A 24,378-nucleotide genomic window follows, 5' to 3' on the forward strand; every position below is an offset into this window, starting at 1 on the left:
TTTTTCAGTATTTTACTAGTAAAGCTTATATTCAGTTTTCCAGTCTTTTTCCTCACATTTAAATATTAACAAACGTTAACAAGGATGTCCGCTCGAACCCTTAGTAAAAGTGAATGCTATTCACAATTTATTTCAATTGAGAATAGTGCGCTATTCTACCTCTACTATAACCTACTGATGCGTTAGACGCTAATCTCGAAAAATACAAAAAAAATCCTCCTCATCCGTACAGAACATATTGATCTTCGATGGAAATACTTACGATCGAGGTTCGATTTGTACTACTTTTCGATTGAAGGCTTCGAACTTCATCATATAAATTTCAATTTCAACTAAAAGAGAGGAAACGCGAAGCAATATTTGCAGCAACATAATAAGTAATATTTTGCTGCTGCATCATTTCATATACTCATCAGAACGAATAAAAGGTACAGGGAAGATCAATTACGAAATGATCTACTTGAGTGGTTACGACAAAGTTTCCGTAAAAGTAATAGCTATTTCCTGCAAGTCATCGAAGGGATTTCTCACATCATGTGGTCGTATACAGTTGAATGAATGTCACACTTCCTTGAATAACTACGTGGTTTAATGCAGAATGGTGGCTTTCCGATTTGTTATGTTTGGTAATATTTTCCTTGAGGCACACGATAATAAATATTTATCAGGTACCCAGTGCATGTTAATTGGAGCCTTTTAAGGGAACCCATTGTCTCATAAAACTCGAACGTGAAAAAGAATGAGGACATAAGAAGCGACCGAGCTGCCCCTAGACAGACGTTTAGAATCCTCAAAAGAAATGCTAATTACGGCGCAGTAGTCGCAAATTTCGCTCATTTATCGATTGCGACGTGAAAAACTTATTGCAGCTCTTTCATTTTGAACGGCGAAACGAATCCTTGAATACTTTAGGGAGTGCTGGAGAAGAGAATTAAAAAAAAAATGTTATTTATACCATTTACGTAATTGTGATCGAAATTTGAGCAAAACTTCTAAGACCTCCTAACAACGTAGTAGAATAAATTCGTTCCTAGGGCTCAGGTTAATCAAATCAGATCAATGACCTAGAAGAAACAGAGGTAGTGAATTTTTGCACTGAAATTGATTCGATTTTTTTGACGAAAAACCGCCATGTCCGCCAAGAAATGCGTCACCAGGCGAACACATAAGACGTAAGAGGTAATGGCGTCGTCATTTCCTCCGATTTCGCCACCATCGATTAGTGTCTTTGTTGCCAAAAAAGGGAAAAAAGTTCAAAAATAATAAGACGAGGGTTTCCCCGGAACTTTCCCAGTGAATATGATATTATAGGCAACCAAGCATACACAAAATAACCAAAATAGGGAAATATTCGATTTCATTGCCAAACACTTACGGAGCCCCTGTATTGTTGTCTTACTTGAACCTTCTGTAACAGACAGGGAGAGGTTAGCGAACACTCTGTTTTTGTCATGTGTCAGTTTGTTATAAACACTGTCATTTGAATTTTTTTATAGCGTCTTCCCATACTTCCAGCAGTGCTCCAATGAATGGTAGGCTGCGTCGATGCGCCTACCTATCTCTGGGGATGAAAGTTCACATTTTGGAATATTCCATCTCTAGGGATGAAAATTATGTTTTCGACTAGGTTGAAGTGTGGCAAAAATTTTCCTTCTTTGGATGATCGTAGAAAAAAATTTCCGTGCGCTGAGTTTCCCTGATTTTTGTGTTGAATGTGAAGTTTCAGAATTTTCCCCTTCAAAAATCTATCTTTCTCTTTGGGCCTTAGTAGTAAGAGTTATTTACAATTACTACAGTGAGAGTCGTCTTAAAAAGCAGTCGCTTTTTGTCCTCCAACTACCAGAAAACAAATCAAGATAGCAGACTGATTCTTTTGGTAGATTAAAGAGTTGGTGCGCCTTCAAGTCCTTTATGACTCATTTTCAACTTTAATACTTAAAGATTATAATCATTTAAATGACCTCCAATCCAAGCGATGCATATAACGAACTACTACGTTCGTTTTTTGGGACAAATGTTTCCAGGTCGAATTTAATCGCAGGAAGATTCAGCATTTTTAAGCACAATCACTAGATTTTATTGCTTTGAATTACAAATCACAGATGCATATAAAGCACATCGCTGGGGACAAACGTCACTTTAGGTCCATAATCTTTAAAGTTACAGTTGATGATTAATCAGAAAATTCCGTATCCCGCAGATGTACGATGCAAACATCATTGGGAATGAAGCCTAAACACTTTGGATGCGATTTGTATAAAAACCCTGTATATTTTATGTCGCAATAGCAAACACAATATATAACAGGGAAACTCATAAAAATAAAGATAATCAAAATGGATTACATTCGTAAAGGGAAATCCGAACTGGTGATCCACCCCACAGCCTCTCGCTCAGTCAGATGAAAGTGCTCGATTTAGAACTCAGCGCTTGTCAGGGGATGCGCTGAATGATGTGATGGAATATGAATTTGTTCCTCAACATATTTCAGGTTGTAGCGGTTACGTTTTTTCAGGTTTCAGTTTGAAAAACAACCCCAGAAAATATATCTGCAATAAATTCTTTAATCGAGAAAAAAGTTACCGATTGTAAACAACGCAATATAATCTACGAATGAATATTTAAGAATTTATAATAAAGGAAATTTTCCATTTTCGAAAGAAGAAGACCTCGATAATTGCTTTTTAAACTATAGATAACACTATGCTGCTCTATAAGTAGTAGCTTAGAGCTTGTATTTGGTGGCATGAACACTAATCTAATGAAGCCCGAATTTGTTGCATCTGCGCGAGCTGAACAATTGTTCACTAACTCTTTTTCATTAGATTTATAGTTTACTGGAAAGTTTGTGACATTCTTAAAACATCGAGGCTTTCTATATTTTTTTGTTTTTTCGTGACTCACTTTAACCAGTCGACGACTCCTTTGGATATCCACCAGATGGATAACAGTACTTTTCTTTGGTGAATATAAGTATTTTGGACCGAGCCAAGACCTTTTACGTGGGACATTACTGTAGCCGATCTATTTTTCGTCACCTATTTTAATACGTGTCAGAAATGTGTTATTTTCTTCTCGTTTAGAGGGTGTCTGGAGGTCATATGGTTCCCATCCATCGAGTGCCCTGTCATGTCCAATTTGTTGGTAACGGTTTCCAAAGCTTCGTTCACACTGTCAGCAAACTCCCGTATCGTTAGTCGACGATTGGATTGTGTTAAAGCTTTTATTTTCTCTTCATCAGCTTCACTTAACCTTCTTGAGCGCGTATTATCTTTGACATCAAATTTATCAAATTGAAATTTGGCCAGTTTTGACAGTGCCGAAGCTTTAACACTGCCGTCAAAGGTCATCAAAAATTGGCAACTTTAAATGACATTAGGGATAATGTAATAGTGACGCCCTATATTTTAACAATAACAGTGACGTTGGGTCGCATAGGCCCTAAAATGAAATAAAAGGACGTATGCACTTCTGATTTCTTTTTTAATGGCTTTAGGCGTTAAATGCAATTTTACTAAGATGCATATAGTTTGTTAAAAATATGTTTATTTAATTATCCTTTATACCTGCAGGTCTATTATGATTTTACCTTATTCGCTGCATTTTATTACAACTAACAGTTGAACTCAAAAGTTTGTATTGGCAAGCAAACGAAATCAACCACCAAAGCTAAAAACGTGAAGTTTAATAACAAAATATATCATTAAATTCGGTTCTGTAATGTTTCGAAACAGCTTTGGCAGATGATTCTGGCATGAGTTAGACACAAAAATTTTGTACATCTCCTACAATAGTGTTTCGTCTTGCTGTCCTTTTGACATTCTCAACATCTTTTTCTGGTCCCGGCAGGAATCTTTTGTTGTTCTGTATGAACGGCAGAAGTCCCGGCTGCTTCTTGACGTCTTTCTTGAACTTCGGTGGGAATATTTTTTAGTAAAGACCGACGCTTATTGTGAGCCTCCAATAACAATAACGCTAATCCCCTCAAAAACTTTTGTATGAGCAGTTTTGAATCTTGATTATTGGCTATATGTATTATTTGGACATTAATCCCAGCAACATTCATGAGTCCATAAAATATTACCATAGGTCAACGTCTTGTCTTACGTACATCATAGTTGGATGATAAAAGGTCTATCGTATCAACTCTACTCTTGGTTGAGTCATAAAAAGTAACAATTTCCGGCTTATTTTTAACTCTTGAAGTAGAGTATATGCAGTCGTCGTGACGGAGGCCAAAGGCGAGGAGGACGATTTTGTTCTTTTTTTAGAATATAAGAAACCAGAGTAACCCTTTCTTGATAGCAGAACGTACTAGAGGCGATTGGTCTATTCGTTCCATTGAAAAACTTTATCGGAATTTCCCTCTTGTTCTTCCGAACCGAGCCTATGTACGTCAATTTGTAATTTTACAATAAAAATGCAATCAAATTGAAACTAATAAACCAGTTGTTGCACGTTGCATTGCGTCACGTTCCTGACATGGGTGCTATTCATCGGTGAATTACATTTGCAGAATCGTTTTTGACATGAAATGGTCCTTCTGGTTGCTGCCCAAGGTATATTTCTAGATTTAGAGTGTAATACATTTTTGCGTACTCCAAAGCGAACATTTTAAAGCCATGTTTACTGGATTTGCTAGGAACATATTGCCTAAATCCACAATCACCTCTGAAACCCAACAGCATTCCATCAATCGTTTCAAAATCACTTAGAGGATAGTATTTTTGGCAATTATTCACGAATTTTTTCAATAGAAATCTTATCGGTGGTTTCTCGAAGATCTCCAGTTTCGACGTCGTCAAATCGAATAGATATCATCAAGAACAGGAATATTTGATTTGACATTGTGAGCCAAAATGTTTCCAATCCGCATCCCTTTCGACCCCATAAGTCTTCTAAATTAGGGCGACACTTTTCAAACATCCGGCCGTATATGGAAGTCCAAGAAAAGCTCTAGTTTCTGTTTTGTCTGTAGAACGCGCGGATCTTTCCTTTGAAAATTTTGTCGATTTAAATTGAACGAACTCGTTCGTTTCGTTCACAATAATTATTAATACATCGTCAGAAAAAAGTAGTTCCCAACATTGGATTGAAGTTTTAGTTAACTTCTCTCATCATTTTACCCCAGGGAAATGAAAAACCTTATTCTCTGCTCGGGTACCTACAGTTCTCGGCGGCAGACACTTTTCCCAAACAGTTGTACCATCTTTGTTGATAAAGGACGGTTTTTTCGTAGACTTGGATATACAGTATCGGACAAAATTAGAGCAACTTTTGATATATTCGTCTAAATTTAAGTTCTCTAAAAAATCATGAAATATTTTATAATAAATATTCAGCTTAAGGTAGTTAGTGTAAAATACATTTGCTATAAACAGTTTAAATTTTTATTTGGAATAAAAAAATTAAAAAAATTGTTTTGATCTAAAATTCTTTGCGACAAAATAAGAGCAACCAATGTTCAAATATTTTGTATTTCTGACTTTCCTGTGGTCTTTTAAACAACTAATATCTACAATTATGCCTCGTGGTGTTCACTATTCAGTTGATCTAAAACAAAAAATTATTAGTGCATATAAGGGTAGGATCGATAGGTTTTCGATTCTACTAGAATTTAAGATGTTAATGAAATCACAGGTCAGAAATAATCGTGAGTGTCGTTTATTAGTATGTACATGTATTTACCAGTGTGTCAGGCAGAGGTTCGCGGAAGAGAGTCCCAAAAAGCCTCCCTCATCCCCTTTATCCCACGCTCTTATTCGCCTCCTTCAGGACAAGTGCCCAGGGTGGCGAACCATAGGCGTACCATTGATTAGCCATCGCACATCATACCCAACCACTACAGTCAGTAGAAACGACGACCCTTGTCGCTGACACTGCTGGAAGGTACCGTCCGTCGTCTTGGCGCCACACGCTCAATGGTCGTCAAGTGGTTGACGCTCACCATGGGCGCACCGCAAGGGTAGATTGTTCTAAGTCCTCCCCCTAACTCCTTAATCCTAACTTACAACTAATATCTACAACCCTACATAAGAGTGGGAAATCGCAAAAACTTATATCGAAAGTTTTTGGCATAAAAAAAGATGTTGTATCAAAAACTATCAAGAGATTCACTGAACGTGGTGTCGTAACGAATTTAAAACGAGGTGGTCGGAAAAGAAAAACGACAGAGAAGTTAGACAGGCGTCTTATAAGGCTAAGAAAAAAAATCCTGAAATTTCAGCTCGCCGGATTATTGCACAAGCAGGAGAAGTTAGTGTTTCTTCCAGAACAGTTCAACGTCGATCAACAGAACGTGGTTTAAAAGGAAGGAAACCTGCAAAAAAACCACATCTTTCACTAAAAAATTAGAGAGGCCAGGATGTTGTTCGCCACCTACCACCGAGATTGGACTCAACAGTGGAAGAAAGTATTATTTTCCGATTAATCCAAGTTTTGCATCTATGGAAGTGATGGAGCTCAATGGGTACGTCGCCCAAATGGCCAAAGATTTAATCCAAAATACGTAAAAACTACCATTAAACACGGAGGAGGAAATATTATGGTTTGGGGTTGTTTCTCTGCTTACGGAAGTGGTCCACTTTATAAGATTAAGGACAAAATGGATAGATTTAAGTACCATTATATACTAGAGATTGTTATGTATCCATATGCCGAATGGGAAATGCCCCTTAAGTTTGTTTACCAGCACGACAACGATCCTAAGCATACTGCGAAAATAGTAAAAGCTTGGTTCGTGGAGAAGAAAGTCGAGGCAATGAAATGGCCAGCCCAATTTCCGGACTTAAATCCCATTGAGAACCTTTGGGAGATCATAGATAACAAAATCCGAGGAAAAAATATTACCAATCAGGATAATTTATTTGAAGAAATTGAGAACGCCTGGAAGTCTATTGATCCTGACATCATTTCAAATTTAATTTCTTCAATGCCAAAAAGGTGTGAGCTAGTTCTTCAAAACAAGGGGTATTGGACTAAATATTAATGGTAATACACAAAAAATTGTTCTAAATATAATATTCATTCAAATAATTTTTAAGTTGCTTTAATTTTGTCGCTCCAATTGTGGTGGTAAAAGGTTTTCTTTTTCCTTCTCCTCTAAAATGTGCTTTTTAAACATTGAGTCTCAGGTGTAAATTATAATAGGCTGTAAACATATTACTGATAATAACAAATCTTATGTTTAAAGAAACAATGTCAATTTAAAATTAAATTTCTAAAGTTGCTCTAATTTTGTCCGATACTGTAGGTCCGCCTTCTGCTTCATCTTGACTTTGTTCGATATCAGTATTTTCCTCCCTTGCCTCAATTACATCTTCTTGGTGGTCCGGCTCGCTATTATCACCTTCTTCTCGGTCCGTGTCATCATCGGGTTGTCCCATCCCTTCTAGTGCACGCACAAGGCTCTTCCGCTCCTTTTCGTAGGATCGGCGCGACACATTAATACTCTAATTTTGAAATTAAATACCCGGTCACAAATCGCCCCAATTTTCGTATGAATTTCATTAAAAATACCTTTGCGCGCGTTGAAATTAATTGCCCAAAAATTACCTCTTTGGTTTAAAAAGTCACACAAATGGCGGCAACGGGTCAGCGAGACTTCAACAACAATTTGTATCATTTTGCGATGCGGACAACGCGTTCAACACTTTCCCATTCGTCGCTTTGCGGAAACCTAGAAAGGTACTGATACCAGGTCTGTAAATATGAAACCGGAATTTGCCTCCAAATATCCCTAGTGGTCAATATAGGTACTACCTCATCGTGTTATTAGGGTACTATATCTCTTATTTACATCTGAGAATGATTTTCAAATCATAACAATACAGGTTCAATACTGCAGTACAGTTTGCAATAGCTTTGAGTATGTCGAATTTTGTGCCTGCAAATTAAGATTTGCGGACAGCATTGATTTTCTGTTACCACTTGAAAAAAACGGCTGCAGATTCACATCGCATGCTTGTTGAAGCTTACGGTGAACATGCCCTTGGAAAATCACAATGCTACGAGCGGTTTAAAAAATTCAAAAGTGGCAATTTTGACGTCAATAACGAAGAGCGTGGAAAACTACCGAAAAAGTTTGAAGACGGCGAGTTGCAAGCTTTGTTAGATGAGGACAATACTCAAACGCAACAACAATTAGCGAACCAATTAAATGTGACACGAGAAGCCATTTCGATTCGTTTGAAAGCTATAAGAAAAATTCAGAAGATAGGAAAATGGGTTCCACATGAACTCGATGAAAGACAGCAAGAAAATCGAAAAACCACTTGCCAATTGTTGCTTACCAGGTATAACAGAAAGTCATTTCTTCATCGAATTGTGACTGGTGACGAAAAATGGATCTATTTTGAGAATCCCAAACGTAAAAAATCATGGGTAACTCCAGGCAAACCGTCAGCATCGTCAGCAAGACCAAATCGATATGGACGGAAAACAATGCTGTGTTTGGTAGGATCAAAAAGGCGTAATTTATTATGAGCTGCTAAAACCTGGAAAAACACTTAATACTGAACGTTACCGACAACAAATGATGGACTTGCATCGAGCTTTGCGTGAAAGACGATCAGAATATCAAGAACGGCAACACAAGGTGATATTGCTTCATGATAATGCACCATCACACACTGCAAAACTGGTGAAGGAAACGATTGGGACGTTTCATTGGGAAGTACTATCGCATGCGGCTTATTCACCCGACTTAGCACCGTCCGATTATCACTTATTTGCATCGATGGGACACGCTCTTGCAGAACAGCACTTCACCTCTTACGAAACAGTTCAAAAATGGCTCGACGAATGGTTTGCCTCAAAAGAACAACAGTTCTTTTGGCGTGGCATCCACAAGTTGCCAGAGAGATGGGAAAAATGTACATGTAACGATGGGAAATATTTCGAATAAAATATTTTTTTATAATAATTGCGCAACTAAGTTATAATTTTTATTAAAAGATTCCGGTTTCATATTTACAGACCTGGTAAACTCGATTCATGTAAATTCTCCAATCGCAAGAAATACACACGAGGACAGAACCTCACATGGACCCTGCGACGCTTGCGCAAGGTTGAGGTAAGTTAGAATCGCTCGCGGGAAAGATACGCAGTTACTCTATGGACAACACAATAGAATTCGCCGATCTACGATTCTTTTCGAAGTCTTACGGCTTTCGCAATACCCTGCTACTTGCCCCACATTTCCAATTACAACCTTAGAAGTTAAAAATACCAGGCAAAGTTTAGAATAACAAAACAATGGTACCTCCAATAACAAAAAAATAATAATAAAAAAAATAAAAGAAAGGTACACAATACAAATGGCAAACTGTTACCATTTAAACTTTTCCATTCGTTATCGGGGCACGCAAATCCTTAAATTCCCATCATGAAGACTAAACAAGTTTTTAATTATAGTAACTTTGATGAACAATTGAAAATAACGCATAGGTATTGTTGCTTTTGAGTCGAGATGGCCTGAGGTAAAGCCACCTACTACAAACATTGTTGATGTGTTTAGGGCGTTGGGCGCACAAAATAAAAGGAGAGGCGAGGCAGCAACACAAAAAGCGATCGTGCCGATTTGTTCACGCGTGCATGTACGTTGGGCGATGTTCCTTGGAATTAGTTTCGAGTAGATAAACGATGTGAAAGTCGCAGTGTAATTGCCTTAATTTTAAGCCAAATGAGACGGTGGAAAGGAGATGGTGAATAAGGGAGAGATCTGCCTGCAAGAAGTATCATTGGCATAAAAATGTTGCGCATCTAGCTGAGGTTCAGTCTGTGCAATTGTCGGGCAACTTCTTGAAATTTGCGACAAGAAGTTGCTTCTTTCCTTTCCGACGTTGAAAATTGACTTCTTGACGTACTCGACGCGAGGCGAATAATCCAGCAGGAACCCCAACGGTCGTACTGCGAGCGCCAACGACGACAGCGTCGGTCGCGCTATAACGGCACGAAGTATTGCGGCCAAAATACGAAGCTTTTGAAAAGGTTTTACCTTCGGACTGTGTGAGGGTCTATTGTGGCTGCTCGTAAAAACTATTTTCGTATCATACAGGGCGCCCCAAAAGCCCTGACGTATTGGGTTGTTCGATAATTAACGTCGTTTTATTCTCACAGGTGGCTCAATTTATGCATATCGAGTAATGGTGATCTCGTCGCTTATACAGGGTGAGTCGGGAGGATCTTGCCAAACTTCAGGAGCGTGTTGTACATGAAAAATAAATGTAAAAAAACTCAAATGTTGTTATCCGATTTTCGTTTGTTTACAAGTTATAGCGTAAATAAATTTTTTTAACTAGGATTCTATTTACCATAAACGTACCTTTTCTGGACGTTGGATTGGTCGTGGTGGCCCTATTAGTTGGCCTCCAAGGTCTCCAGACCTCACACCACTAGACTATTATTTGTGGGGTTGGTTTAAAACTGAAGTGTACAGAGTGAAAGTGGACACTCAAGATGCACTAATTCAACGCATTAGAAATGCTGCAGCTACTATTAAAGAAAGACATGAAACGATCAGGAGCGCAACGAATGCTCTTCATAGACGAAGCCGAAAATGTTTACAAGTTAATGGCAATATTTTTGAACATTTACTATGATATCCAAACGTTAGTTTATGGAATTTCTTATGAAATTTATAAATTTTTTTAATTTTATGTTTTAATTTTATTTACGCTATAACTTGTAAACAAACGAAAATCGGATAACAACATTTGAGTTTTTTTACATTTATTTTTCATATACAACACGCTCCTGAAGTTTGGCACGATCCTCCCGACTCACCCTGTATTATTATATGCCGTCTTAAAGGTCATGTTTTAGACTTTTTTCGATCGAAAATCGAACGTGATTAGTAAACAAGAAGTTGTTTAAAATTTAAGTTGAAGATGGATAATCAAAGTGAGCATTATCGACACATTTTATCATTTTACTTTCGAAAGGGCAAAAGTGCAGTACAAACTCAGACGAAATTGTGTGAAGTTTACGGTGAGAACTGCCTTACCGGACGCCAGTGCCAGCGTTGGTTTTCTCGCTTTCGTCCCGGAAATTTTAATGTCCCAGATGCATCACACACTGGACGCCCAGTCACCATCGATGACGATAAAATAAAGGCCTTAATCGAAGCTAATCGGCGTACGACAACTCAAGAGATGGCAGAAAAGTTGAACATATCGCATTCAACCGTTTTTCTGCATTTAAAAAAGCTTGGGTACGTTAGCAGATTGGATGTTCGGGTTCCTCACGAATTGAAGGAAATTCACCTCATCTGACGCATTAACATATGCGATTCTTTGCTGAATCGTGACCAAAACGACCCACTTCTACAGAAGAGTCATAACGGGTGATGAAAAATGGATTGTCTACGGTAACGTAGTCCGAAAACGATCATGGACCAAACAAGATAAACCTGCGCAATCGACGTTCAAAGCCAATATTCATCAAAAGAAGATTTTGCTATCTGTGTGGTGGGACTACAAGGATATTCTTTATCTTGAACTGCTTCCGAGATACCAAACTATTGATTCGAATGTTTACTGTCGTCAGCTATCGAAATTGAATGAAGAAATCAAAAGAAAACGTCCTGAACTCGCCAATCGCAAAGGGGTACTGTTCCATCATGATAACGCTAGACCCCACACGTCTTTAATAACGCGTCAAAAATTATTGGAACTAAATTGGGAACTGATACCTCATCCACCATATAGCCCTGACTTGGCGCCATCAGATTATTATTTGTTTCGTTCTCTTCAAAATAATTTGAATGGTAAAAATTTCGATTCTGACGAAGCCGTTAAAAAAGAGTTAAATCAATTTTTTACTTCTAAAAATAAAGGCTTTTTCGAACGCGGAATCTTCTTACTTGCCGAAAGATGGCAAAAGGTCATCCACCAACATGGCCATTAAATCATTGATTAATAGTTATTATTAATATAAGTATATTCACTTTGAAAAAACATAAAAAAATACGACATTAATTATCAAACAACCCAATATCAAAGTTATGTTTTTTTAAGTGGAACTCTCTGTATATTATTACATTTTCGAATTCGTCGATCAAAATAAGTGTCAGCTTTAATAAAATTTACAATACCTAAAATTTAAAGTGTTTTAAATAATTGAAATTTTATCAAAATTTTACGTGATTTTCATGTTTTCAACACTTAAAAATTATTTAAAATAAGTAAGTATAATCTGCAGTGTAGTGTAGCAATTGATCATATGTCATATCCCGATTATGATGAACTTGCTATCTTATACAGGGTGTGCAAAAAGGAAACCTAATCAAGTAAGAACTTTAAGTGCTAATAACTTCATTAGTTGAAAAGCAATGCCATATTTTGTACCTTGCCAGAATATGTAATTTTTAGTTACATGTCGAATGGTACTAGAGTGTTCACAGCTAAGCCTTCGCGTTTTTACAGAACACATTAAATAATTGTTTTTACACCATTTGGTGAGATTTCAAAATTGGCCCCCCAGATTCCCGGACTTAACTCCTCTAGATTTCTTTGTGTGGGGATACATAAAACAAATTGTCTAAAATACACCACACCTCCGATAACCCCACACGATATGAAAATACGTATAAAAGACACATTTGAAACTGTTACCCGCAAAATGTTGTCCGGAGTTAGCGGTGGTTTTGAAAAAATAATTTGTAAGTGTCCGGAAATGGACGGTCGACATTTTGAACATCTGTTATAATTATTTTGTTTTTGTTTTATGTTATAGTTGATATGTTATTTAGAACTTTGAACAAAAACACACCAAATGGTGCAAAGAACAATTGTTTAGCGTATTCTGTAAAAATGCAAAGGCTTAGCTGTGAACATCCTAGTACCATTCTATAGGTAACTAAAAATTATATATTCTGGTAAGTTACAAAATATAGCATTGCATTTAAACTAATGGAGTTATAGCCACTTGGAGTTCTTACTTGATTAGTTTTCCTTTTTGAACACCCTGTATAAGATAGCAAGTTTATTATGATTGGAATATAAAATATGATATATTGTTACACTACACTGCAAATTATACTTACTTATCCTAAATAGTTCTTAAATGTTTAAAACAGGAAAATTATGTAAAATTAAAAAAAAATTTCAATTATTTAAAAAACCTTCAATGTTAGGTATTGTAAACCTTATTAAAATAGACAGTTATTTCGATCAAAGAATTCGAAAATGTAATAATATGCAAGGGTTTCCGCTTAAAAAAACACAACTTTGATACTTTTAGTGCTTTCGGGACGCCCTGTATAATATGAAAATAATTTTAAAAGTAGTCATAATGGACCCTCATATAGTCCAAAGGTAAAACTTTTTGAAAGCCTCGTATTGTGACCACAATATTCCGTGCCGTATAGCGTGAATAACCCTGTATATGTTCGAACAAACATAGCCTTGATTCTAAAGTGCCTATAACTTCCGTCAAAAACAAGATTAAAAGCTTTTAATTAATAAAGGGTACTTTCGGAAAATATTTTTTTCGATTTACTTATCTATTTAAAGGTTGAACAAAAAGCTATTGAAAATATTAACCATAGAATTGAACGTGAGCAAAAATGGTTGACAACTAAATGTTCGGAATATATTACATAAATAAACAACTTCGTTTAAAATTGTTTATTTATGTACTATTTACCAGATACGCTTCGAAAGAACAATTACTATGTTTTGTTAATGTAATTGTCAGTTGCCAGTGTCTGTTACACTAAAAATGGGTTGCGGAAGAGCTATTAATGCCCAATTTAGACAACTTATAATAAAGAATTATTGTACGGGAACAAGAGTCATTCAAATTGCCAATAAAGTGGATTCATCAAAGTCTACTGTTAGTGATGTCTTAAAGCACTATCGAGAAACCGGTAGCATCGCAATTAAAGGTAAAAGTACCGGCAGATCACGAATTGTAACAAATGCTGACCAAAGAACGCTTATAAGAGTTTGTAAAAATGGTCGAAAGAATACCTTAAGAGCTGTAACAGCGTTGTGGAACGCCGAAGCAGGTTTAAATGTATCTAGGGAATACTCTAAGAAGTAGATTCATAAATCTGGATTAGGTTTTTACAAGGTACAACTTAAATTATTGTAAATTTTGAGATTAAAAATTAAGCTGGATCATTTTAGCCAAACGAGAACCCATTACTTACTGAAAAGCAAAAAAGAGCAAGTCTCACTTGAGCTTAAACAAAAGTCAATTGGACTGTAGCAGACTGATCGAAAGTCATTTTTAGCGATGAGTCCTGTTTTGATGTGTGTATCTGTGATTTTCGGAAAAGGATCATTAGATCGACAAAAGAAGCGCTCCACAAGGTCTGTATAAAAAGGATAGTAAAATTTCCACAGCGCGTTATGATATAGGGTTGCATGTCAGCATATTAATGATTCGACTGTTCAGAATGGCGACCCACTCAGCAGAGGAAGCACCAGTGCAACAATTGGTCAACTGTTGAAATTTGTAATAAAATTGCTTTTATCGAAATGAAAAGTATTCGACGTTTGAAGGGCATGTGTAATTTGCATATGTTACAAAGACCTAAGAAGGCCCGTGCCTAAAGTCCAAGGGTGCTACGTTCATTTGTGTTTGTTTTAGAGGCGTTTTTAGTGAACGCTTTTAGAGAGTTAGTGAACATTTAAAAAACTGACCATCGATATGCGATTCAATACCTTCCTTTGAAAGATCGTAATCAATCCAACATCAAAGCAGAGTTATATTCTTCTCTGGGGAAATGTGGTCCTTCTTTAGCGATTGTAGAGTATCACGTGACAGATTTTAAACGCCTTAGCACGAGCTGCCAAGATGAACTTCGCAGTGGTCGACCCACCAACATTCCAGATCTGACCACTTCAGATATCTGTACCACTTCAGAAACTGTACTGGAAGGCCGTCGGTTAAAATTGCGCAAGTTAGCAGACATGCTAACCACTTCAAAAAGTACTTTACATCGCATTTTAACCGAACAATTGGATATGAAAAAGCTGTGCTCAAAGCGAATAAAAAGACCTTCGTGAGAATGTTTCAAGGGAGTGTTGGGCAAAATGTTGTGGCAATAAAGCCGAGTTTTTGTGCCGGTTCAGACCTGTGGATGAAACATGGGTTCATCATTTCGCGTCTGAGACGAAAGAGCGGTCAAAGCAATGGACTTAAAGGGGAGAATCGTCTCTAAAGAAAGCGAAAACCGTTCTAACTGCAGGTAAAGCGATGGCGTCAGTTTTGTGGGAATGCACGTAGGATAATTTTTAATGACTAACTCCCTGTAGGAAAAACAATAAACGAAGAATATTATGTAAATTTATTGCAGCATTTGATCGAAGAAGTTAGGAAAAAGCGACCGCATTTGGCGAAAAAGAAAGTCTTGTTTCATCGAGACAATGCACAAGTCCACACTTTCGTCATTGCGATGGCCAAAATCAATCAACTTCATTTCGAACTTTTTCCGCCCTCCTATCCGCCAGATTTAGCTCCCTCCGATCGCAAAACTTGAAACAATGGTTTGATGGAAAAAGATTTTCCAATAATGAAGAGGTGAAGTCCGAAGTTAATGCCTATTTTGAAATATTAGAAGCTTTTTACAATAAACAGGGCACAGACGCTACAGAACATCACTGGAAAAAGTGTGTCAACGTGAAAAGAGTCTATGTTGAGAAGTAACGTAATATTTTCCAATTTTTTTTTTTTTTAGTGTTAGATCGAGTACTTCTGGGACTATCCTCGTAATTACACCATTTTAACTGAAAGTAATGAGTAACTGATTTTATATAGAGAATCATGCTTATGATATAGCTACAAAAGTCCTCAAAATGACCTCGAAAATTAATTCAATATTGAACATTGACAAAATTTTGCAGAAATAAAACATTTTTTTGGATAACTGAAGAGACGATAAGGCGGTCGCGTAACGTGGTGTTGCTTTATTGTAAACAATATTTCCACGCATTTCAATAATTCCGACATTTTTTTCCCGCGATGGAGGTGAACGTGATATTCATAAGCTCGCAATTTTCTATGGAAATCCAAACATTCGAAGACGAGGGAAGGATAAAGATGTGTGTTAACGAGAATTTTATTTTACAGACGACTTCCTATTGCTACATAGTAATAATTTTGATAATGTACTGATCGAATTACAATTATACAGTGTGTACATAAAGTGTGGAATAAATTCAATTAAAAATCACGTGTATGGTTTTTGGAAAACGCCGGGATACGGCAATTCCTATTATTTGTTACGGTTTTCTTATGATAAATACATGTATACAGAGTGACCCAAAAACAAGTTAGGACCACTAACTTCATATTTTCAAATATAAATACTTATTTTTTATTTCATTTATGAATTTTGCGTCGAATTCTAAGTATATTTTATGTAACTTGTCTTGTACCTAAACTCAATAGTTATCGAGAAATTTACGGTTAAATATATCAGTAAGTTAGATGATTATTACGCCAATTATAAATAGATTTTTATGAAACATAGTATTTAATAATTAGGAACAATAAGTATTTACTAAATTAAATGTTAAAATTGAAATCCTTCTTGTGCCTGGCAGTATTCCAAATGGTGGATAAATTCATACTGAACCATATTTATGGTTTCTGGGCTAATGTTATCGCATTCTCTTCTGATTCTAGTTTTTAAGTCGTCAATCGTTCCAAGTCTACTTTTGTACACAACATTTTTTCGATGGCACCACTAAAAATAGTCTGAAGGATTCAGATCCAAAGACCTTGATAGCCATTCAATAGATCCACACCTTCCAATCCATCTGTTGGGAAATGCTACATAATCCAGATATTTTCTAACCCGAGCTGCAAAATGCGGTGGTGCACCATTTTGCTGGAACCATAAGTTTTCGTCATACGTCATTGGGTTATTCAGACCGGGAAATAAAGTTCTTAAACTGAGGATTAGATGTTGTTGTAAAAATTCAAGGTATCTTGGACCATTCTAAGTCTGTTTCTCTGTTGTGTTCGCACTCTGTCACTATATCCAATCATCATAAGAATTTCAATTCTTTGTGTTATGGATAAACTCATTGTAATATAACTTTGAATTGAAATTAAACCTTGTTGAAGTCAAATCAAAACTGACAAACATGCAAGTTTAAATATTATTAGAATGTTGTACATTAAATTAATAAACACACTAACAAACCTATCGAATAAATCTTCGTCTTGGTTACTGATATATTCAGACTTAGTAAATTTCTCGATAACTGTTGAGTTTACGTATAGGACATGCTACATAAAATATACTTAGAATTCGATGAAAAATAAGTATTTCTATTTGAAAAAATGAAGTGAGTGATCGTAACTTGTTTTGGGGTCACCCTGTATACATGCATTTACCATCAAAAAAACCGCAACAAATAATAAGAATTGACTTGTCCCAGCGTTTTTTTCAAAAAACAAACGCCTGATTTTTAATTAATTTTACTCCATATTTTATGTGTACACTGTATATGTACATTTTTATATTCGTCTACTACAATAACAAATTTGGAGCCCCTGCTATACAAAAAATAAGGAGAGAAACCTGTCTCTCATTGAAACAAACGAACTATCCTCATGTATATGTTACAGGGAATGAGATATTTATTTAATTAAAAAAAAACTACAAATCGACTATACATATTTCTCCAAATTTAGGCCTAACTGATGCAGAATTATATACCGGGCAGTGTTTTCAGAGATCATCCGTCATTCAGCTGCTAATAGAACTGCTATTAAAAGACCTCGGTAAAGACTTTACCACACACATGGATATAACTACAGCGTGACTTGGCCCACAAAAATTTCTGACCTTGACGCATAAAACTTTGTTTTACGTGCAATAACATTTTTTATCGCTCAGTTGTAGTAAACATGCTTTGCCGTGCGCTGGCAGGAAAACTTACGTGTGGTACATGTTGATAGGGGTACGTCAAATGGGATGTTTATCCAGTTAGTGACCATTAATAAACCAGCCGGATAATAAATGCTTTTTAATTCATTCCGTCATTATAATCCCAGATTAAGAGGACGAAATTCAGAAATGCAAATCAGTGGTCAGCAGGCAGGAACACATCCTCTCCCCGATTGCAGGCGATGTCTTTGTATCGTTCCCGGGCTCCTTTGTCCGACACCCGGCCTTTCTTGGAGAATATCGGGGATTTTGGGGGATAGAGCAAAATCGCCTAATGTATTCTGCATCTTGGTCACTGGGCTGTACATGACATAATGTATTCCAATTATACAGAAACAATGTTCGCCGGACTGACATGTCTAGCTAAGGGAGTCCGAACATTTGCGTTTGCACTCAGTATGCTAATGCGGAGATAACGGAGGAATACGGAGGATTATCAATATGTAATAAGCACACACCAGTGTCAAATGAATATTTGAGGTATTTCGGGTGTTGTCTCAATAAAGAATTTTCTATTAAAAAAGTCAACACTGAAATTACGCACCTACTCCCAATATAAATGGCGAAAGTTATAGAGTGGGCCAATATTCGTGTAACATACAATTAATAATTTCAGACTCTATACAGCTCGTCGATAATCCATTGGGCATTTCCATGTTTACAGAACTAACATCACAAGTATTGTTTGCTTGCATGAAACTTGATCTTTTAGTTGGTTTAAGCTTGGAAACTATTAAATCCCATGCTATCGTAATACAGAGTTGCATTGTGTCCGAAATTTAGCGCTTTATGAAAACTGACCATCTCTTGGTTTCTCTCGCATTGGAAGTGTATTTTTTTAGGCGATCGTCCAATCAATTCTTGGCCATAAAATAAAACCATTCCCGTACAACACCTACTACAGACGAGCCATTAACTTAATGTGGACATAATACTGAACTATTTAGATGATGTGATTAAAGTTATAGCGTAATGTGCAAAGCTGACATAACCGGGAACTGGTTATATCAGATATTAGCCGTTACAGTTATCGTGCCATAAGTATCAGCAAACATTGGCATGAAAACCAACAGAAAAATTGATTTATCTTAAACGAAATAAAATGCCGGAATGAAGAGACGTGCCTCGCTGTGGTAATAATAATGGTGTACTTGACGAGGCGCGAGTTAACCCCGGGCCTTTGCGAGATAGGTGCCAGTTTTATACGATAGGTGTGTTAACCTTACGTCATTTTTATGTCAAGATTAAAAGGTTTTTGGGTTTTCTTGGGAAATGTGCCTAAACAATTAGCAATGTAAAACTTGGGATTACCGAAACTTCAACATCTCCTTGTTAACGCATAATTGTCAGGTGGTTATTAGATTCCTCTTATACAGGATGTTATTCGAGTACTTGGCCAAACTTTCAGGGGGCGATTCTTTGACTGATTCCAAGACGAAAAGTTCACATAAACATAGGTTCGGCAATGCGCCGCTTCCAAGATACAGGGTGTCAATTTTGTTTTGATCGTTACATATTAAAAACAATCCTGAACAAAATAAGACAAAATGTAATTTGAAATTGTATCTTGGCGACAGATTTCAACGTAGTTTTAAGCTAGAAATCGTTTGTCGTCTTTTCCCATTGGCGAGCGCAGGCTCAACGCCGGAAATTTGAGGAAAATCCAACAACAGAACCGCTTTATTGAAACTACACTTAAACAAATTGGTACTCATTTTTTTCAATAAAAAATGGTTTAGTAATAACCAAATGTCAAATTTTGACAAAATCGGCTAAAGATTTTTACGCAAAAAATGATTTAAAAAAAATTTAACACCCTGTACCTTGAAAACGAAGTATGGGACAATAGCAGGACCTAGATTTATATAAACTTTTTCTCTTAGTATCACTCACAGAATAACCATTTGAAGTTTAGCCACGTACTTAAATATCACCGTGTATAGGTTAATAAGGAAAATTTAGGCAATTTTTATGAATCATCTATTATGCGTAAATTAAATCATTTATGAGATTGAGCAGGAAAATAGCACATATATGGATAAACCTATTTAGACACCATAAAGTTATGTAGTTTTTGGACCTTTATCATACCATCATAAAGGTCCAAGAACTCGACAACGCACAACCCTAGCAAATACATTATAAAATTTTCGTATAATTACATGTAAAGGCTGTCTCATAAAATACGAGCAAACCTATGGCTCAGTTATTTATGAACGGATTTTGATGAAGTAAAAACCAAATAAAATGATATTTTTGGAACTAATAGGTGACGATAAAGTTGATTTTGTTACTCAACTTCTTCTGCTTCAGGAATAAAGTTTACAATTTTAAATAAAACACCGTATTTTTTATATTTTTTGATAGAAAGTATTTCTTTGAATATGATGACTGATATACAACAAACTAATATTAAAGCAATTTTTAACTGAAAAAAAATGGAAAATATTATTTCTTTGACCACTAATACATTTTCTTGAATACAAAAAATAGAATTTTTCTTTAGCATTTAACAACATATTCCTTCACAGTTTTCAGAAAATACTATTTCCACAGATGTTACTTGAATTGACTACCATCGTGTTATCTACATAATCGACATTTTGTGGATGGCTAACGTAAACTTTACCTCGAAGGTAGCCCCACAATCAAAAATCCAATAAAGAAAGGTCCGGAAAGCGAGACGTCGGTTTTATCTTGTCCCTTCTTGCTAACTCTTAATGGGCTCCACTTGTCCATGGCGCCAGACATTTTTGCACAGAATAATGCAGCGAGATAAGGTGGGTTGAAGTAGAGATGACTACAGGATACCACATATGGCTCCACGATGATACAAATGGCCACGTAATTCACGTTGTTCAAATTTTTCATTTTTTTTTAGCTACAAATTGTTTTAACGTTAACTTGTCCTACATCAAGTTCGAAAAAAAGTTTTTTATCAAAAAATGTTAAAAAAAATTCGGAGTTCCATTTAAAATTCTGAAGTTAACACCTGAAACAAAATAAGTTGAATAAAACAAATCAACCTTGCCGTTACTTAGTAGTCTGAAAGATATCATTTTATTTGATTAAGTTAATCAAAATTCGGTCATAAATAAGTGAATCATAACTTCGCCCATTTTTTATGAGACAGCCTGTTATAAAATTAACCAAAAATCAAATAAATTGGTTTAATTTATCTCGCTTAGTTTTAGTATAAGTGTTTTAAAGATATACTTGATGAACTAAATTAAGTGCGCACCATTGTTACCTTTATTGGTAGAAAAGATAAACCTTTAGTTTAAAATGCAAAAAGTTGCATTTTCTAGGGCTGATTACAATACTGATACTAGAAAAACAATTGAACAACGTATTGCAAAGATAATAAAAAAAAACTTTCTTTAAAAAGGAGCACTATGTATATTTATAAACAAAATTAAAACTAGTTTAATTTTAGAGAAAAAACTTCAGTAGCTTTTTTTCTTAAACGAGTATTTTTTTTAGATATTATGTATAATTCAAACGTATCACTTTTTGTTCCGGTAAAAAGGCATTTTGAAATATTTTGGCACATTTACTATAGATGCGTTAGATATAGCATTTTATCAAACCAATGCATTATATTTGACATTTTTTACTTTTAGCCACTTAATACTTGCTAGAGTAAATTAATTTGATTGATTGCCGCTTGTAGAATGAAAAATAAAAATTCCTCAATATCTTAAAAAATATTCGTTTCATAAAAAAGGTTATTGAAGTTTTTTTGTATAAAATTAAAGTAGTGTTCTATAGACTAACTTCTACTAACTAAGTCTATAAATATACACAGTGTTCCATAAAAAAGGGGTTTTTTATTATCTTTAAAACGTGATGTTCAATTGTTTTGTCTAGTATCACCATCGCAACCAGCCCAAAAAAATACAACTTTTTGCTAGGTAAACTAGAGTTCTATCTACTAATAACCAAGTTAATAGTGATGCACACTTAATTTGGTGCGCCCCGTATATCGGTCACAGCGAAAATTTCGATTTCCAAATTTAGAAAAATTTCATGCACATCCTGAGCATAACGAAGACACGGTCAGTGCCGTTGCGTGCACGATTTGATGGAATGGTTGAGAGGTCATACCAGGGCCGTAAATCCACACAACCATAAAGTCAGAGAAATTGGGATAAATAGATACCTATTCCTCTTGGTTTCCCGCTACTCGCAACATGAATCAACACAATACACATCTTCGATAGCGCTAACTGGAGGAATAATGCCATTCCTTAATTACCATGAGAGAAGTGTTCTTTTCGCATTGAGTGAACAAGACATCTGCATGCGTAGCGAATCTGTTAATTCTTGACTTTCGGAGCTTTTCTGGAATATGATATTTTCTGCTTGCAATGCTGCTCGTTAATATAATTTATTTACTTAATTTTACTAAAAATTACAAGAATTTATATAGTAAAATCACATAAAACAAATATTTCGCCCGCGTCTCATAACTTTGCCGATGCACACAAGCAGATGTATTATAGTCATGATCCTTTTGTGGCGATAAAATTTCTAGGTGGGGAATTTTTTATTCCTGGCTTTCATACCTGCGGAAATAAATGATACAAAAACGAGAGGAGCTGTAACAAGATTAATCGTCAAATTAGTATGGCCTTTGACCTTTAAATTTGCCAGAACTTTCCTCATAATATTGTTTGTAACACCTACCTGTTATTCTGCATCGCCGCCTTTCAAGCGAGATAATATAATCATTGAAAATGAATAAAATTTTATGGATTTTTTCCAACCAAAGAATCGTAATTCCAATACAATGCAGAGTGCAGAAATCAACGCAATCAAATTGACTCAATTTTTCCCACATTCTATGCATAAACGAATAAAGAGACGCCGACTTTATGGTAGCATTGGACTCGGTTTGTCCTTTATTAGATATCTTTGGAATATCATTTTATAATTAAATTAGCAACAAAAATAAATGTGACGTTGCATGACGGGATTTTGTTTGATATGGTGCAGGATTTTACTGTTGATTGCTTCTGAGAATTTTTTTCACACTAGTTCTGGGTTTTCGTAATGGTTTAACAAATTAAATGCAACAATGATGGTCACGAATATTGAATATATTTCGAAATTTCACAGTTCACAAGTGATAGAAGAAACTTCCCATCGGGTTAAAATAAACAATTTCGCACTTATGGACTTCGTTCTAACGTCGATTGTTCTAATTATTTTTTAAAAAATTTATTACTTTAACGCGACAAATCCTGTTCGTAACATACGGGTGAAGATACTAATCTGCGGGGGGGAGGGGGGGGGGGGCGAAGGAAACTAATCGCCAAGATGCGTTGAACTTAATTTGTTAGGGTGCAAATTCCGACAAACCTATTATGGACACATATCGCATTATAAGAAGACAATTTTAAGGGCCCTATATGTTGGGGGAACGATAGGGCGCTGTTGCCCAAATGTCCCCTGTCGCAAGGCCTTAGAATTGACGCTTATGAATTTCCTAAAACCTTTTACCTGCCTTTTTGCACTCTCCCGCCTACATATGATCCTCGTTAAAAATTGAAAATTCCATAGCAGCAACCATTTATTGTAAATACTTTCTATCCTATTTCCTACGTCACTTCATTACCTAATATAGTCAACTCCTTGTACAGGCGACGCTCTTTATTTATTGCCGAATGCTATTTATTTTCTGGCCCTTTCTCGTTATACTCTTCTTAAAACTTACCCCATTCATTTCATTATCCGGCCATTTTGAATCGTCTTCACGTATAACGAACGGAAATTAAGTGATACGCACAAAAATCTTTCCCGTATAAAGTCGAACTTGGGCGGTGTTTTATTATTTGCCCCGATTTTATCTTTAGACTTCATAAAACTTTTGCCAGTGAACGGAATTAATGCATACTTTACAATTGGGGGGAAGTTTCGAAAGCCGGACGAAAAGTTAGTAAAAAAGTAGCGATAAGAATATAGATTATTGCAAAAGGGCAGGTTTAATAATTATTATGATCAATGACGAGTACCGAGCTCAACGAGTGTTAAAAGAGTATAAAACGCATTTAGGCCTCCACCGATCAAAGGTATGACGTTCACCTGACTGGTTAATTAAGCATGCAGATCAATAAACCCATATCAAGGCATCAGGAGATTTCGATCACGATCCTGATTGTCTACTTAAAGGCGCGTGATTCAAAGAGATCGCGGATGATTCAAGCATAGTTAATCTCGATCTAAGAAAATAAATCTTAAGGCTGAGCAAACAATGCTTTCCACACGGCACGCCATCGAGTGCAGAAAGCACGTGTATGGCTTTACAATCACACACACCTGACAGGTGACTGTCACCTCCGCTCGGACCAGCGTGATTAACGAGTCTGCAGGATTTCGTACAATTTCCTTTTGGTCGTGTTATTTAAGGATGTGCACACTTATTGTTTTAATTCTAAGCTTAGACTTCTGAGGTGCTCGAAGCT

General features: G+C 36.0%; 1 long non-coding RNA gene across 2 annotated transcripts in view; it reads left to right on the forward strand.

Moving 5' to 3' along the window:
* Window positions 1-24,378, forward strand: part of LOC136338985 (uncharacterized) — a 206,354-nt gene that overhangs the window by 135,271 nt on the left and 46,705 nt on the right. The window lies entirely within an intron of this gene.

The sequence above is a fragment of the Euwallacea fornicatus genome, chromosome 4 (genome assembly GCF_040115645.1).
Source record: "Euwallacea fornicatus isolate EFF26 chromosome 4, ASM4011564v1, whole genome shotgun sequence".
Classification (NCBI taxonomy): domain Eukaryota; kingdom Metazoa; phylum Arthropoda; class Insecta; order Coleoptera; family Curculionidae; genus Euwallacea; species Euwallacea fornicatus.